The sequence below is a fragment of the Ochotona princeps genome, chromosome 5 (genome assembly GCF_030435755.1).
Source record: "Ochotona princeps isolate mOchPri1 chromosome 5, mOchPri1.hap1, whole genome shotgun sequence".
NCBI classification, from domain to species: Eukaryota; Metazoa; Chordata; class Mammalia; order Lagomorpha; family Ochotonidae; genus Ochotona; species Ochotona princeps.
In genome coordinates this window covers 1,821,306-1,838,221 of record NC_080836.1, presented here as the reverse complement: position 1 = coordinate 1,838,221, position 16,916 = coordinate 1,821,306, and positions in this window count along the sequence as shown.

Genomic DNA, 16,916 nt, shown 5'->3' with positions numbered 1-16,916 from the left:
TGTAGCTCTGATATGAGGTGCTGGCATCACACGCGGTAGGATAATGCACAATCCACAGTTTCAGTCCTTACTATTCTTTCCTTAAGAAATTCCTAATTTCCTAAAGACAGCTTTGATGTATGTAGGCTTTTAGATTAATGGGTTTACTTGAGCTCCTTTCATATCATTTAGTATTTCATTCATTTTGTCTGCCAGGTTCTGCTCTGGAGTTATTTTTCTTTCTGGGACTTTTTTATACTTAGACAAGGTCCTTCTCTTAGCTACTACTAAGCTAGTTTTCTCCAAAAATAAAATATTCTTTCAGATATTTTCCATGATTTGATTTTGTTTAAACTTTTCATCAATAATTCCTTTTTTGTATTTTTAGCTATTCATTTAAACATTTAGTGGACATATAAAGAGTTCATATTTATGAGTCAGTTTGTAATGCTTTCATAGATGAGTACATTGGGAAATGCCCCATCTGGTTTCAATATACTTATGTTTCTGAATATTGGCTTTTCTTTATGGTGAAGCCATTCAAAGTCCTATCTTTAGTTTGTTTACTTTGTAAATAGAGAAACATGTTTTGAATAGGAATCTACTGTCACTTTTTTTTCCTAATTCATCATGATTGACATTATCAGAACTTTCCTGAATGTGTTGTTAAGCTCTTGCTCTCAATTCCAGAATGCCCCTAGCACAATTACATCAAACACTCTGTTTTTATCATGTTTTTTGTGTTCCAATTAAACACAAATTATGCCTTCTAAAATATTTTATTGTTCCCAAACTTTCTATCTTACTTATTCCATTTATTACACTTTGGCTTTAAGTAGTAAATGTTTCTATTTTTCTGTAGTTAAGCTATGTATTCATTTCTGAGTTGTTTATATCCTAATTACAAGTGCTTCAAAGACATTTTTCATTCCTCTTACAGTATTTTTTTAATTTATAGCATTTGTTTTTGATCGTTTTCTGGGAAGAAAATTACATCTTTCTACTCATAATAATCATCCAAAATTATATTTGCTCTACTTTTTAAGTGAGCATGCAAAATATGAACTATACTTCTACATTTTCTGTCTAGTAATCCCAACGTCTGTGTCATAGCTGGTCTAGTTTGAGTTTTCTCTCTACTTTTTTCTTTTTCCCTTGTTTTGCATGCCCCATCAGTTTATGACTAAAAGTTGACCATCTGTCGTGTGTTAATAAATGAGGTGAATAATGTCGGTGAAGGTATTTATCCTAACTTACAGGAGGAACTGGCTTGTGCTTAATATCATTTTTACCACAGGATGGAAGCTTCCTATTTAACTAGCAACTTGGCTTGGTCTCAGCTGTGTGAACAATGGTTATTGAGCAGAGTCCGCATCTTACGCAATCTCACTTACAACTAGCAGTTACATTTCCTGCATGTCTGACGGTGTGGGGGCCCGGGGTGAGCAGGGCAAACATCCTGTTTTTTGATGAGGGAGTCTGCTGGAGGACCTGTGTCTCTGGTGTGACCCACACAGGTATTCTTGCAGTGACAATGTTGCCAGACCAAGAGTTTCAGACAAATTTCAAATTCAGATGAAAATTCATTCTCAGAGTAAATATGGTCCATGAAATAGTTGGTACTTAATGAAATCCTTTTATTTAATGTCCGTTTTTATTTATTTTGAAGGGCAGAAGAGCAGTTAGACAGGAAGAGGGATAAGGGAATTGCTTTTTCTGGTTCACTTACTAAATGGCTGGAAGGCCTGGTTGGTTGAGGCCAGGAGCACAGGAGCCAGGAACACATAGGAGGTAGCAGGGGCCTGTGTCCTCAAGCCATACTTGGCTCTCTCCCAGGGAGTGCAGTGGCAGAAAGCTGCAGCTGAGGTCGAGGCAGGATCCAGCCCCGACATCCTGGAACACAGTCTAACACACTGCACCTAACACCTGCCCACTGCTAAGCTATATTAAAGGACAAAACCACTGTGATTCCAATTCAGTGGACGAGTATACTTCATTTTGTCCAGCAAACCTAAGAACATAGAAAGCACTTGGAGGAATATTACAAATGTCTCTTGTGGTTTGAAATACAGGCAACTAGTCCCTAAAATGCAAAGCACATAAATTACCACATAGGAAAATTGAAGAAATAAAGTGCAATTCCACCTTCCTTAAAAAAAATAGTTCATGAAATGTTAGTTCATCTTTAAGTTCTCTGTTTATTTTCATTTCAACATTTTGTGTTTTGACATTTTATGTATGCATATGTAAATAATTGGAATAAATCTAATTGCATATTTAATTAATAATTTTATACGTATGTATATATATCTAAAGCTTCTTGAGCCTCTCATTCATAAATGCATATATATATATAGAAATCTCATATGTAATTCCTATATAAACATATATATATATGAAGATTTCTGAAAAAATGTAACATGTTTCAAATCCATTTTCCATTGAATTTTTGAAGTTCATCATGGAGGTATTTTCAATTTTATATAACATTACTTTAATAGTGTGGAATGTGCTGATTTTAAAACCATTCTTGGCAGTATGTAAGAGGCAGGGAGCCTCACATGCATTAAATCTGTCGTACCACAGAGCTGGCCACCCATGGCATTATTTCCATTTTGCCATGACTGACTGGAGACTCACATTGTGATGATAAGGGAGGAGGAATGGGGCCTTTGAGACCTCTGTAAAGCTCAGGTAGGAGGCAAATACCTAAGTTGAATTTTGTACTGCCAATGAGGAAGACAAATCACCATTTTTACCGTGAACAACTCCTGTGAGAACATACCGATCAAGTTTCTTTGGCCAGAAGAAATATCCTTACATTGTATTCTCTGAGACATGGTAGGTGAAAAGCCAAGCATTTATAACATCCCTCTCAAAAAACTTGGCTCCTAGAGACAAAACAGGATGAAACGTCGAGTGCTGTTTTTTTATACAAGAAAACCATGCTTTCAATCAAATATGATTCTTGACCACACAGACGACAGGACAATAAAAATGTTTTTAGGGCATGAGTCAGTTACTCTTGCTCATCCAAAATGAAAACCAGCACAGCTCAATTTATCGTAGGTTGTGGAAGATCCATCAGCAAACATTTAATGAGCATCCAGCAAGGGATATAAAGTTCCATTCAAGCATATATAAAACCAGAGCTTTAAATTTGACAGGGATGGGACACCTGGGTTAGTTCAGCCTGCCCTTGTACAGGTAGAGTTGCAGCCTGAGATGAGTAAGCCAAGATTACAAGGTTTACAGATGTCAAAACAAATCTATTGCCCAAGCAGTCACTGATTACTGCTGCATGGAGCATCACATTCTAGTGGGGGTATCATGAACACTGTCAGTTTATATCTTTTAAAACTTTTAAAACTTGTAATATACATTTTGAAATCTGGCTATACTGACCATTATTTCTGTGGCTCAACACAAGCTGTTTTCTGCTTTGGGATTCACCTTAATTTTTTATTAAATTTATTTTATTATTTTATGATACATTTCTATACACACTGGGATATCCCTGGGCTTCTTCCCAAATCACCACCTACCAATGATTTCTCCTATATTATTGCAATGGGATAGTCCTTCATATATAGTCATAAGTCCATCACTCTGCTATTTAAGCGTATCTTGGTATTGTAGGTATGGACAATAGCAGAAAGTCCAGCATCCTATTGTCAAAAGATATTCAACAGTTCCATTGGACCATTTTTGATTTGGAAGTAGAGATGTGCACACAGCGTTGTATCTTCACATTTGGATACAATAGTCTGTATTACATAGTTATTATACAGCCCTTTAAATGAAAAGCCTTGAGATTGATTAGAGCTCCTCTACATGACACTTGATTTTTCTCACGTGCACATTTAGGGATTTTTTTTCCTTATGTTGAACTGAAGAAAGCTTGATTATCATGCTTCATGGTGAAGTTTGATTTTTGATTAAATCTGTTAGGAGTTCCGTGACCCTCCTATGTATTGTTTTTCCCACTCAAACCAACAGCTGACCTTTCAGAGGAAACACTACAAAGCCAGGAGAAAACAGAGTTATATATTCCAAACTCAAAAAGGGAAAAATTTTAGCCAAAAATAACATATCCTGTATAGCTCTCCTTTGTCTTTGAAAATGAAATAAAATTATTCTACAATAAAGAAAATCTCCAATAAGTCACCTTCTCCAAACCTGCCCTACAAATAATACTCAAAACCGTTCTTGTGAAAGAGAAAAGGAATAGCAGCTACAAAAAACAAAGGCACCACTACTCTTCCATACATATATTATTGGAAGTCCCTGCTAGAGCTAGTAAGCAAGAAAAGGGAATTAAAAGAATCCATATTGGAAAGTAAGAACTGAAACCATCTCTATTTGCAGATAACATAATTTTCTACATAGGAGAACCAAAAAACTCAGTTAAGAGACTCCTAAGAAACTGACAGAGTATCAGGATATAAAATGAATGAACACAAATCAATGGTACTAGTCACAGACATAATTCCATGGCTGAGAAAGAAGTTGCAAGTACAATATCATCCCAGTCAATTAAGAGTCCCAATATAACATTAACAGCAATTTGTAACATTATGGAATTGACATGGTTTTGCGTAACCAGTATGTTAAAAAAAAAAACCAAAAAAACAAGTTCTTAACCACAACCTATGATTTGCTCATTGACATTTCAATTTTAGTTTATATACAGGACCGGCTGCTATATACCTTAAACTGGCTATAAGGTACCATTCAGCTGTCTCGTGTCTATTTCATTTTAGTATTTAGCCATTTGTTGTGTTGAAGTATAATTTTACTGATCTTGGCAGATTTTAGGATAATCTAGACTGGCTTGTAGCTCTAACAAGACATTTGTCAACAATTAAGGTGCAGAACATTTTTTTTGGGGGGGGGATGTGCAGGAAAGTCCCCAACACCACGGGGAAGAGTGACTAATCTTCGTGTCCCACCCAGCGAGGCATGAGCAAATCCATGCTAGCTCTTTCCTGTCAGATTCCAAGCTCTACTTTTTGTTGTTTGTCTATTTATTTTAGGTTTTTTTAGTTTGTATGATTGTTTGTTTGCTATGAGGGGTTTTTGGAGCGATCCTGATGGTCATTGTGAGGGAGGGTGGGGGTCCAGAGGTGGAGCCAGGAATGGTCTCCCCAAGAAACTGTTCAACCCATCTGGACAACCGGTAGCTGGACTCGGTGTATGTTTGCAAGGAAAGAATCTTGATTGAATTTGAACTGTAACACTGCACCAAGGTGGAGGAATCCACCAGGGGGGAGGGGCGTGGGGAGGGGTGGGGGGATTCCCAGAGCCTATGAAACTGTCACATAATGCATAATAATTAATTTTAAAAAGTCAAAAAAAAAGTTGCAAGTACAGTCCTCTTTAAAATGTTGGAGAAGAATCTTAAATTCCTAAGAATTAAGCTAAGCAAATATGTGGAAGACCTCCATGATGAAAATTATAAAACATTAAAAAAGGAAACAGAAGAAGACATTGAAAAATGGAGAAACTTATCATGTTCCTAGATTGGCAGGATCAACATCATCAAAATGTCTATATTATCAAAAGTAATATACAGATTCAACACAATCCCAAACAAAATCCCAGCAACCTTCTTCTCAGAAATAGAAAAGCACACACAAAAGTTCATCTGGAAACATAACAGAGTATGAAAAGCCAAAGACATCCTGAAGAATAAAAAGCAAGCTAGAGGAATTGTAATTCCAGACCTCAAGACCCGCTACAGAGCAGTGGTCATCAAAACAGTCTGGTACTGCTACAGAAACAAAGAAGAACAATGACACAGAATAGAAACACCAGAAGGGAGCCCACACATGTACAGTCAACTAATCTCTGACAAGAAAACTGAAAACAATCCAGGGAAAAAGCCTGGTCTACTCAACCAATGATGTTGTGACAACTGGATAGCAGCCTGCAGAACTAAGAAGCAAGACCCGCAGCAGTCACAATATACAAAAAATCAGCTCTAAATGGATCAAAGACATAAATCTACACCCAGAAACCATCAAACTATTTAAAGAAAACATAGAAAATACTCTTTAAGAAATAGGAACAGGGAAGTCTTCTTAAAAAAGATGCCAAAAACACAGTCAAAGACAGAATAAACAAATGTGACTACAGCAAAATAAAAAAACTTCTGTGCAACAAAGGAAATGATCAACAAAGAAAAGGAACAACTGACAGAATCAAAGAATGAAATTCTACCATTCGCAACTAGATGGTCCCAACTAGAGACCATTATGCTCAGTGAAATAAGTCAGTCCCCAAGAGACAAATACCATATGTTTTCTCTGATATAAGGAAGCCATCATGCAAATTGAAATGTATAGTAATGGAGTAATGGAGACTACCGCACCCCGATGTGAAGGCTCATTGCAACATGCACCCTACTTCTGAATTAAAGATAGACTCCAAATGAAAGTGTTGGGCACATCTGGACAATAGGATGATGCACTCTCTGACATTGTCTGTATCAGCAATCTAGGGGCACACTTAAAGCGCAGACTGATGGAATTGTAGCCCTGTATGAAGAAATGTACTTTTGTGACAATATGGGGGAAATCATTCGGGGTTAGGTATTTGGGGGAGGAGTATACCAGATTATACAGAACTAATAAGGAAAAAAAAGCCTTTTTTGCAGAAATGAAAATAAAACAAAATATCAAAACCTATGAGATGCAGCACAAACAGTATTGAAAGGGCCATTGATCTTGTTTTTTGCATGAAAACTGTCTTAGAGAACAAATGATATGCGCCTTTTTGGGATTGATGTATTTCACTAAGCATAATGGTCTCTAGTTGGGACCTTCTAGTTTCAAATGGTAGAATTTCATCCTTTTTAATGGCTGAGTAGTATTCCATTGAGTAGATGCACAGCAATTGCTTTAAGCATTCCTCTTTGGACAGGCATCTGGATTGTTTCCATGTCTTCACTATTGTAACACAGGGTTGGAGATCCCTTTCACATACGCAGATTTTACTTCTCTTGGGTATATTCCTAGGAGCAGGATAGCCAGGTCATGTGGCAGGTTTCTTTGTAGTTCTCCAAATACTCTCCACACTGAGTTACATAGCAGTTGTACTAGCCTACACTCCCACCAGCAGTGATGGAGGGCATCTTTCTCCCCACATTCACACCAGCTTGCTTTGTTAGTAAAGATGTGAATGTATACCAGTCTCACTAGAGCTAGGTTGAACCTATCCTGGCTGCTAGGATGTCTGAACATTTTTGCATACATCTCCTGAATGTGTTCTTTTAAAAAATGTCTTTTCAATTCCTGTGCTTATTTTTTTCACAGGGTTGCTTGTTTTGCTACCATTGACTAAAAAACTGATCCTGAGTTACTTAGTCGTGTTTTGCTTATTTTTGCCAATAGATTGGACCTAGCATGATGGTTCATTGCTAAATCTTCACCTTGTACGTGCCAGTACCCCACATGGGCACCAGTTCATGTCCCAGCTGCTCCACTACCTATGGGAGATCACCCATGTATCTCCACCGGCTTAACCCATATGGAAGCCATAGGCACACGACACACTATGTCCCTTTGAGAACCTGTGACAAGAGGCTCAACAAACAGAGTCCCCAGCATGACCTATTCACTGGGCATGCAGCAAAAGGAACAGGCTGCACCCCAGTCTCTCTTCTCTACCTCTTCAGTGAACTGTGCTAGGACGTGTTTGGTAAACAACTCTAGGAAGTCAAATGTTTGTTAGATTCATCCTACTTTTCAGCAAATACTGAGACATACCGTCCTGTGATTCCTGTGGTTCCAGACCTGTAACTTAGTTGGAGTGTACAAAGAGATAGACATGCCTACTGGTCTGTCACAGTGCTGTTATTGAGTATAAATACTGTCGGGACCACCCTTCTGCCTGCCCCTTTTCCCGACCTATATAAGTTTGTGACTTCTCTAAAATAAACAGATATTCCATATTCTTCACCACCAGCTTGTCTCCAGTGTTTCTGCTGCAGAAGGGCACTGTCGCCTCACCCCTCAGTGGTCTCGGGGCCCTCTGGACAGAAGACCCTCCAGAACTACTCATTCTTCTCTCTGCTTGTGGCCTCAGAAAGCAGTAGAGGATGGTCCAAAGCCCTGGGACCCTGAGCCCAAGTAAGGGATCCTCAGGAGGCTCCTGGCTCCTGAATTCAACCAGCTGAGCTATGGCCATTGTGGCCACTTTGGGAGTGAACCAAAGGGTGGAAGATCTTTCTCTTTGCCTCTCCTCTCCGTAAACCTACCTTTCTAATGAAACATAAATAAATACAGCAAATGGATGTTGAAATACAGTAACATTTCTCTATTTATTCAGAAAATTTGATCTCTTGCTTAATTCATAATGTATTGAATAACATCAACAGCTTATTTTGCTGCACAATTATTACAAACGTGAAAATTTAATTTAATTTAATTGTTTGATATTGTTTTACACATTGATGGATTTTGTCTGATAATAATATAGGTGCTTCTGCATCTATTTTATGAGGGACATAACACAGGGCTAGTTTGATACAGATTGTGCCTGCAGTGTAAGAAAATTCTAGGATAAATCTTCACTTCAGCTATCTGGTAACACTGTGACACTTATGATATAGGCATTAACTGATCTTTGAAGTAGCATAGACATAGTCTGAGGGATGTCTTCTTTTAATCTTTTCAGGTTTATTCATATAATTTACATATCATGCTTCAGTTTTCAAGATTTTATGTTCTTAGGAAATTGCATCCTTCAGTATTTTTATATGTATTCACACATCATTTTAGTTTTTAAAAGTATTAGTTTTTTAAAAGATTTATTTGTTTTTTATTACAACATCAAATATATAGAGAGGAGGAGAAATAGAGAGGAAGATCTTCCGTCCAATGATTCACTCCTCAAGTGACCACAACGGCCAGTGCTGTGCTGATCCAAAGCCAGGAACCAGGAACCAGGAACCTCTCCCAGGTCTCCCACGCGGGTGCAGGGTCCCAAAAACTTGGGCCATCCTCGACTGCTTTCCCAGGCCACAAGCAGGGAGCTGGATGGGAAGTGGAGCTGCCAGGATTAGAACCGGCACTCATATGGGATCCCAGCATGTTCAAGGTGAGGACTTTAGCCGCTAGACTACGCCGCTCGGCCCGTATTAGATTATAGTTTAATGCTTTGAAAAATGCAATGTCAAGAAACAAAAACATGGACTATCGAAGTTACAAATAGTTATCCGCATAGCACAGGATGACAGGCTTGTTTATTTGTTTTAGCAATATCTTAGGACAGTATTTGCTATGTGGTATGAAACTAATGACACACTAAATTCTTTTTATTGTTTTTAAATTCTTTTTAAATTCTATTTATTGTTAGCTTTACAAGCATAGGGTTTAAAGAGCAGTTTATAGTCATGTGTGATAGTATTGGCAAACAACACCCCAAACTGGTTGTAGATGCTGTTGTAGAACCCCCTAACTGGACACACTTGCCCAAAAAGCAGAAAGCAACCACTGACACCAGGGTATCAGAAGAAAGCAGGCATTCATTACCAGGTGTAGTGCAAGGATCCCACAATCTAGGGCTTAATCACCTGGCTTCCGGAGGAGTTAGGTTTGAAGGTTCCTAGAGACAGAAAACTGGGGCTGAGGTGTGTATTTGCAAGTTTCCTGATTGGTCAGCAATTGAAACCTTTTTCCAATTTCTGATTTTGCTTTCCAGTTTATTCTCATTCATCTTACACATTCATAAGTTAGTGCGAATCTGGCTGTCAGTAATTTTGCACCCATGAACGTATGTATTTCATTTATCTATAAGCTACCTAGGACACTATTTGGAGATGGAAGTAGCTGAGAAAAACCTCAGGGACCTGGAAGGCATCTCCTACAGCCTTCAGTCTCAACAGTAGTATTTTATTCCAAAGAGAATCAACCCTTTAATTCTTGCCTTTGGCCCTTGTGCTTATGATTGTCTCATGGCATTAATAAGTTACAAAGCCAAAGTCGTCTTGAAACAAGCTCAGAAGAATCAAAAGGGGCTGAAATAACTGACTTTCCCAAAAGTTAGAGCAACAAACTGAGTAAATAACTACTCTTTGGATGTGGGTAAGCTCCAGTGAAATGTAACAGTCTCTCTGTCTCTCTCTTTCTCTGTCTCTCTCTCTCTAACACACACACACACACACACATGAACTGTGTGGTCTTAAAATGGTCAGTTGGGGAACTAAGTACTCACAGGCTTGAAATATTTTCCTGCTGACCACCAGAGGGCAGCAACGTCTTCTTTTGTGGGGAAGAGGGTAATGAACCTGTGAGCACATGGTAGCCAGCAGTATATTTTGAAAGCAGAAAAAAAGCATAAACTGGAAAAATGGCAAGTGTATAGCTGTTTCATGAGTGACTTCAAAAGTATGATTAAACACAGTCACTGAATTTGCTAATCAAGAAGCAAAAGATCAATCTAAATTAGGAGTGAAAGAATATCCAAAATCAGAAATAATAATGCTACACATCACCTTGACACATTTAAAGAGCACGCCTTTACTCTCATCCTCACAGGTGAAGAAAAGCATTTCTATAAAGTTATACAATCATTGGTATTAAAAATGTCCAGAACATAATGGATAAATAGTAGGATCAAATACAACTCCATTTACATAGGACAATCATACTTAGCAGTGTGACTTGAAAAGCAATTCCCATAAGGCCAGGAACACGACAGGAATTGTCACCATTGTAATTTGTATTTAATATTATGCAAAGTGAGCTGAATAACAAAGAAGTAAAGAATAAACAGAGAGAACAAAAAGAAAAATAAAGCAAATCACAAGTTTCTACTCTATTTGAGATACCTACTGGCAGGCATTATGATTATCCAGCAAAATTCTCCACGAGGGCCACAGTGGCCGCGACAAATGTCAGAGTAGGAAGGTGAGACAGAAGATACCACTCGGGCCACCATTCACAGGCTCCTTGCTCTGGAGAGTAGACTCCTGAGAAGTCACATGTTCTAAATTGGTGTTTTATTTTTCAGGTAGTTATGGTTGCACAGTATAAATGACAGGGGCATGAAGCATGTTTTTTATTTTGATTTATAACTTTTACATATTTAGATAGGTGAGTGGGGCATGATTGACACAACTGCCTTTGACTGAAAAACTAGGAGAGTGAGTCCTTCAGCACATTTTTCTACCTTTAGCTAATCACAGAAAAAACCCACTTTTTATCCTACTGAATGAAGTATTTGAAAATTCCATTTTAGTTTTCCAAAAATAATTAAAATTAACAAAATCATGAAACAAGTTATTTCTATTTATTGGTCATGTAACTATTGGTTATAAAACCTCACACATTCCAATAAAGTATTGAATAAAGTATTCTAATAAAGTATTTTTTAAATACTTATTTATTTTTATTACAAAGTCATATACGGGGGCCCGGCGGCGTGGCCTAGCGGCTAAAGTCCTCTCTTTGGAAGCCCCAGAATCCCATATGGGCGCCAGTTCTAATCCCAGCAGCTCCACTTCCCATCCAGCTCCCTGCTTGTGGCCTGGGAAAGCAGTCAAGGACGGCCCAATGCGTTGGGACCCTGCACCCGCGTGGGAGACCCGGAAGAGGTTCCTGGTCCCGGCATCGGATCGGTATATATGGCTTTCCAATAATAATAAATCTTAAAAAAAAAAAAGACATATACAGAGAGGAGGAGAGACAGAGGAAGATCTTCCATCCGGTGATTCACTCCCTAAGTGACTGCAACGGCCTGTGCTGCGCCGATCCGAAGCCAGGAACCAGGAACCTGGAAGCTCTTTCTGGTCTCCCTCACGGGTGCAGTGTCCCAATGCATTGGGCCGTCCTCGACTGCTTTCCCAGGCCACAAGCAGGGAGCTGGATGGGAAGTGGAGCTGCCAGGATTAGAACCTGCACCCATATGGGATCCTGGGGCGTTCAAGGTGATTACTTTAGCTGCTAGGCCATGCCACTGCCAGGCCCTAAATTATTAAAAATTGCTGGACTTTAGAAAAATATTTAAAAATTTTTAATTTTTCTTTGATTCTACAGCAGTAATAATATGTCAATATAACAATAGGAAAAAAAAAAACACTACAATTCCCAGAAAAGCACAGAAACTACATGATAAATATGCAATCTTGTATAAATTGATGCATGATTTTAATGCACATTTCATTAAAACTCTATAAAATTTTCATTTGAAGCTAGAACTAAACAAGAAAACCAAAAAGAAAACCCTCACCTGGACAACTACCATAAAATTTAAAAAAAAAAAAAAAGCAGTTAAATAGCTTAGTCATGAAGATACCCACTCCCATACCATGTCGACTTGGAATTCCCAGCTCTGGCTCCCAATGCCTGCTTCCTTCCAGTGCAGAAGGAGAGAGGCATCAGGGGGTGGCTGAAGCACCGAGGTCCTGCATTCCCATGGAAGATCTGAATTTAATCCTGACCCTTGACACTGGCTCACACTAGCCGTTCTCTGGTCACACGGACAGTGTAGTGGATTCAAGCATCTCTCATTCTGTCTCTCTCTCTCTCTCTCTCTCTCTCTTTCTCTACTTGGACTTATAAAACAAATAGCAAACAACTTTGAAGAGAACTTTTGTGAGCACGAAAGTTTTCCATATACTTAAATCTCTACAAAACTAAGAAACATACATGTGACACATTAAAGGATAGTATCATTGGGGAAATTAATAATTAATTTCAGGGAAAAATAATCTTTTATTAACTGGTTGTGTAAAGTATAATTCATTTAGATCATATAAAAATCCAAACTTTGTAACCTTATGACATAATTTGTATAAAAATGAATGCCAAAACTGAAAAATATTAATATAAAACTACTATATTCACAATTCTTGAGAAAATTTACATAGCCACATTAACATCACAGGGGTTAGACTCTGAAATTGCAGACAAAAATATCTATGTAAATGAACTGGTAAAATACATGGTTGTAAAAATACAAGCAAAGCCAGCAGTTCAACACTCTCTTTGGAATGAACTATGCCCAACTCATGCTATTGACGGTGTATATGCATATACATTTATATCACCAACTATAAAAAATAGATCCTAGCTGCATGACAAAATAACAAACTGCAAATAAATCATTGTCAGTGTGTGAGCACACAAAACAAGGAAGAGAAAAATCTAAATTATTACTGCACATTTATCCATGGCATAGTCACTGAGAAATAACTGATTTGCTATGGATTTCATGCAGCAACTACAGTGCATTTTAAATGGGTCTGTTGCTATCTATTAAAATTTAAAATAGAAATAGTCTTTGATTTAGTAATCTCACTCATGGGACACTCTTATTTAAGCAGTTGTGACATTCACATGAGCTTTGAAGTTTGGTGCAGGATGATTTCTATTGCTGCAAAGTAAACCAATTCCTAAACAAAACAAACACAAAGCTAGACTCAAAGAGCCTAGGCACTTCTTGGCCTACATGTGTCCCGACCTGCAGGACATGATGCTCAAACCATGAGGGTGGACTGGCAATGCCAGGCTGCTGGCCCCCGGGCTGCTGGCCCAAGAAACACATGGACACACGTACTTGGTGAAAAAGAGTGCCTCCTGCTCTTTATTTTATTTCTCATATATATACCTTCTTCCCTAGGGGAGGAAGAGTAGGGGAAGGGTTTCCTGGAACTAATGACCTTCATTGAAACAAGGGAGGAACTAATCATCTATATTGAAACAAGGGAGGAACTAATTATTTGAACAGGAACAAGGGAGGAGGTTCTGTTCCGCTTGCTTTGCATGGGATGTTCGGGCCTCAATATCCTGCTTGTTGTGGCCCTGCTTGCCCAAGGTAGGTCTTGCAATGCAGCAGGTTGTCAGGCATGCCAAGTCTAAGGCCTGTAAATCTGTGACTCCTAACACAGAAGTATTGTAGAAAATACATCTACATATAATTATACTAAATAGAGATAAAAGTGATTAATTTCCAGTGACTCAGCGGCGCTAATTTAGAATTCATGTTTGGAACAAAATATTCCATAGTGTTTTATTGTAAACAAAACAAGTTGATAGGGATGGGTGACTTTTATTTTCTTTTTTCAAACATTTATTGAACACAAGCACCATGTTTTTTCTTTTGTACAGCAAGATTGTTAGTTCCAAATTAGCTCAGCAATTGTTAGGACTATCAATTGTCATGAAGTTAAAAATGATTCTACTTGTGACGCTCAAACAGAAAAAAGAAAAAAAGAAATGCCATGCAATATACAAATGACTAACAGACTTCTGGCACAGTTAGCAAGTTTCACTATTTTGTTAAAGTCACATAAATGAGTTGACAAAGCACACAATTGCTTTGGCCAGCAGAACCAGAGGGTCTGGGATGAAGCACCGACAGGAAACCAGTCATGGTAGAAGTCTCTGTGAAGTCTCGCTTATTGCCCCTTCACCTCTCCTTTTATACTCTTCCCCCACATCCTCATTTAGCAAGATATTGGATGCAGAGGAGTCCAATTAGTCTAGGTGTTTTTAGCCACAAGCCCAGTTCCTGTTCCTACCCAGCTCAATGAGCGCTAATCAACTCCTTAGCCCACAACACATAATCGAAGGACATCACTGGCTTGCTTTATTTCACAGTGAAGTACACCCACAGAGGGCTGCTGGGTGGGGAAAAGACTTGTCAGGGACAGATGTTTCCAGTCAATGGCTTAGGCCAGTCATACTTCACTCCCCAGTGATGTACCCCTGCAAAGGTTGGTTAGGAAAGTGGAGGCTTTTTTTTTTCTCCAATTACTAAGCAACAATGAAAAAAACATGCACAAATTTTACAACATTGGATAAAAACTAGATACAGACCTTTGTTCATGTCATCACTTGGCAAGTCTGCTTCGTCACTCCATCATTTTTCTGGTCAGGCCACCCATCCATGATCACCCCCAAATGAAAAGCTGTTCGTGCTTCAGCAGTGCTCACCTCTGCACACACAGGAAAACACACCCCATAGCCGTCAAGTCACTGCCCCTACCCTACACAGTAACACAAAATTACACAGCACAGCTGTATTCTGAACAGCACCTCACTGTGTGTGCCACATTGCAAGGCTCTCACCTGTTTCTGGCAGACTTGCCCACAATTCCCTGGGCTGGCTTGTACAGCCTCCCCTCCCCCAGATACAGGATCTGAAATAAATACTACATTGGCAGTGGTGATATGTTCATTTTTTTTTCAAACTGTAAAGTGAATGTGGTCTCTAGTCGTAGGTTTGTGCTGTGTACTTTTGTGTTATGGGTGACTTTTAAAGGCAATTCATCTCATCTGCATTCATTTTTATTGCTTCTCAGTGTTATTTATTGATTTCAAAAGAACTATCAGAAACCTGAAACACCATCTAACACCCAGTTATATGTAACAGTGGAATATACATCTCTTTTCTCTTGTATACATTATTTCAAGGTTTTTGTCATGTCATTCAATTTCAACAGTGAAAACATGTCTGTTTAATTTGGTGAAGAAATCAAACCTTCAATATTAAACAAGTTGTCATGGCTTATCTTACATCAAATACATTATTTTCAGATGGCTACAGTCAACCAAAAATTCCATGTTTATGGGAATAAGAAAATACATTTCTCAATACACAATTTTGTCCACAAATGGTTTAAACAATATTCACAGAAAAACAGTTATTATTGAACTTTGGCAAACATGAGATAACCATGGATAGCCTCTTAAAAACGCATATACCTAGTGTTCACCCAAGAGATATGGGCTTGGGCTGTGGAGTACCAAAATCTGAATTTGAACAGTTTCCTCAGGGTACACTCCCTGAGGGGTGAGGTGGTCTCCAAACACTTTACACCAAAATCTTAATGGGACTAACATTGAATGGATCGGAAATATTTACTAAAATAGTTTATGGCACAATCTTAAGATTCTTACTCATCTCTTTTCTCAGGATGCCTAATTTCCTTTACCCCAAAACTCCTTAATATCTTTTGCATCACAAAATACCCATATATCCTTCCATTTACTAAGTGCTCTTTGGCTTTAAGCTCCTGCTCCCCTATTAAAGATGTCTTTGCCCATTTACCAGACTATATTTTTCACCTCCACCAATAGCACATACCGTTTACCTGGATTTTTTTATTAGATTTTATTATTATTTTAGCACAGAAATACAATCATGCTTAGAATGATTTATTCTCTACTTTTTTTTTTAAAAAAAGACTTATTTATTTTTATTACAAAGTCAGATATAGAGAGAGGGGGAGAGACAGAGAGGAAGATCTTCCGTCCGATAACTCACTCCCCAAGTGACCGCAATGGCCGGTGCTGTGCCGATCTGAAGCTGGGAACCTGGAACCTCTTCCGGGTCTCCAACGTGGGTGCAGTGTCCCAATGCATTGGGCCGTCCTCGACTGCTTTCCCAGGCCACAAGCAGGGAGTTGGATGGGAAGTGGAGCTGCTGGGATTAGAACCGGCGCCCATCTGGGATCCTGGGGCTTTCAAGGCGAGGACTTTAGCTGCTAGGCCACGCCGCCGGGCCCCCTATTCTCTTCTTTTAATGAAGATTTATTTTTAAAGTTGAAGGTGGGAGAAAAGAAGAGAGGAGAGAGATATCTTCTGTTTTAATGAAGATGCTTAATTGGCATGATGGATATATAAATCCATAGTTTTATTAAATAATACTACATTGTTAGATTTAATGGTTTGTGAAAACTTTCCTCATTAAAGTTTATTTTGTTTGCTTGTTTTTAAGAAATGCAACAAATACATACGTCGCTGTAGTGATCTTGATTCTGTAGTTCAGCATGTTTTATCATGAACAGAAGGATGGACCCTGTTTTCACAAAGTGTTGACCTGCGTTGGTGCATGTTCAACAGAGAAGTTCATACCTCCACCAGGATGGGCTCCCCTGGGTGTGCACTGTGCTGTGCCACCACAGGGTGCCCTTCTCCTGGGTCTGT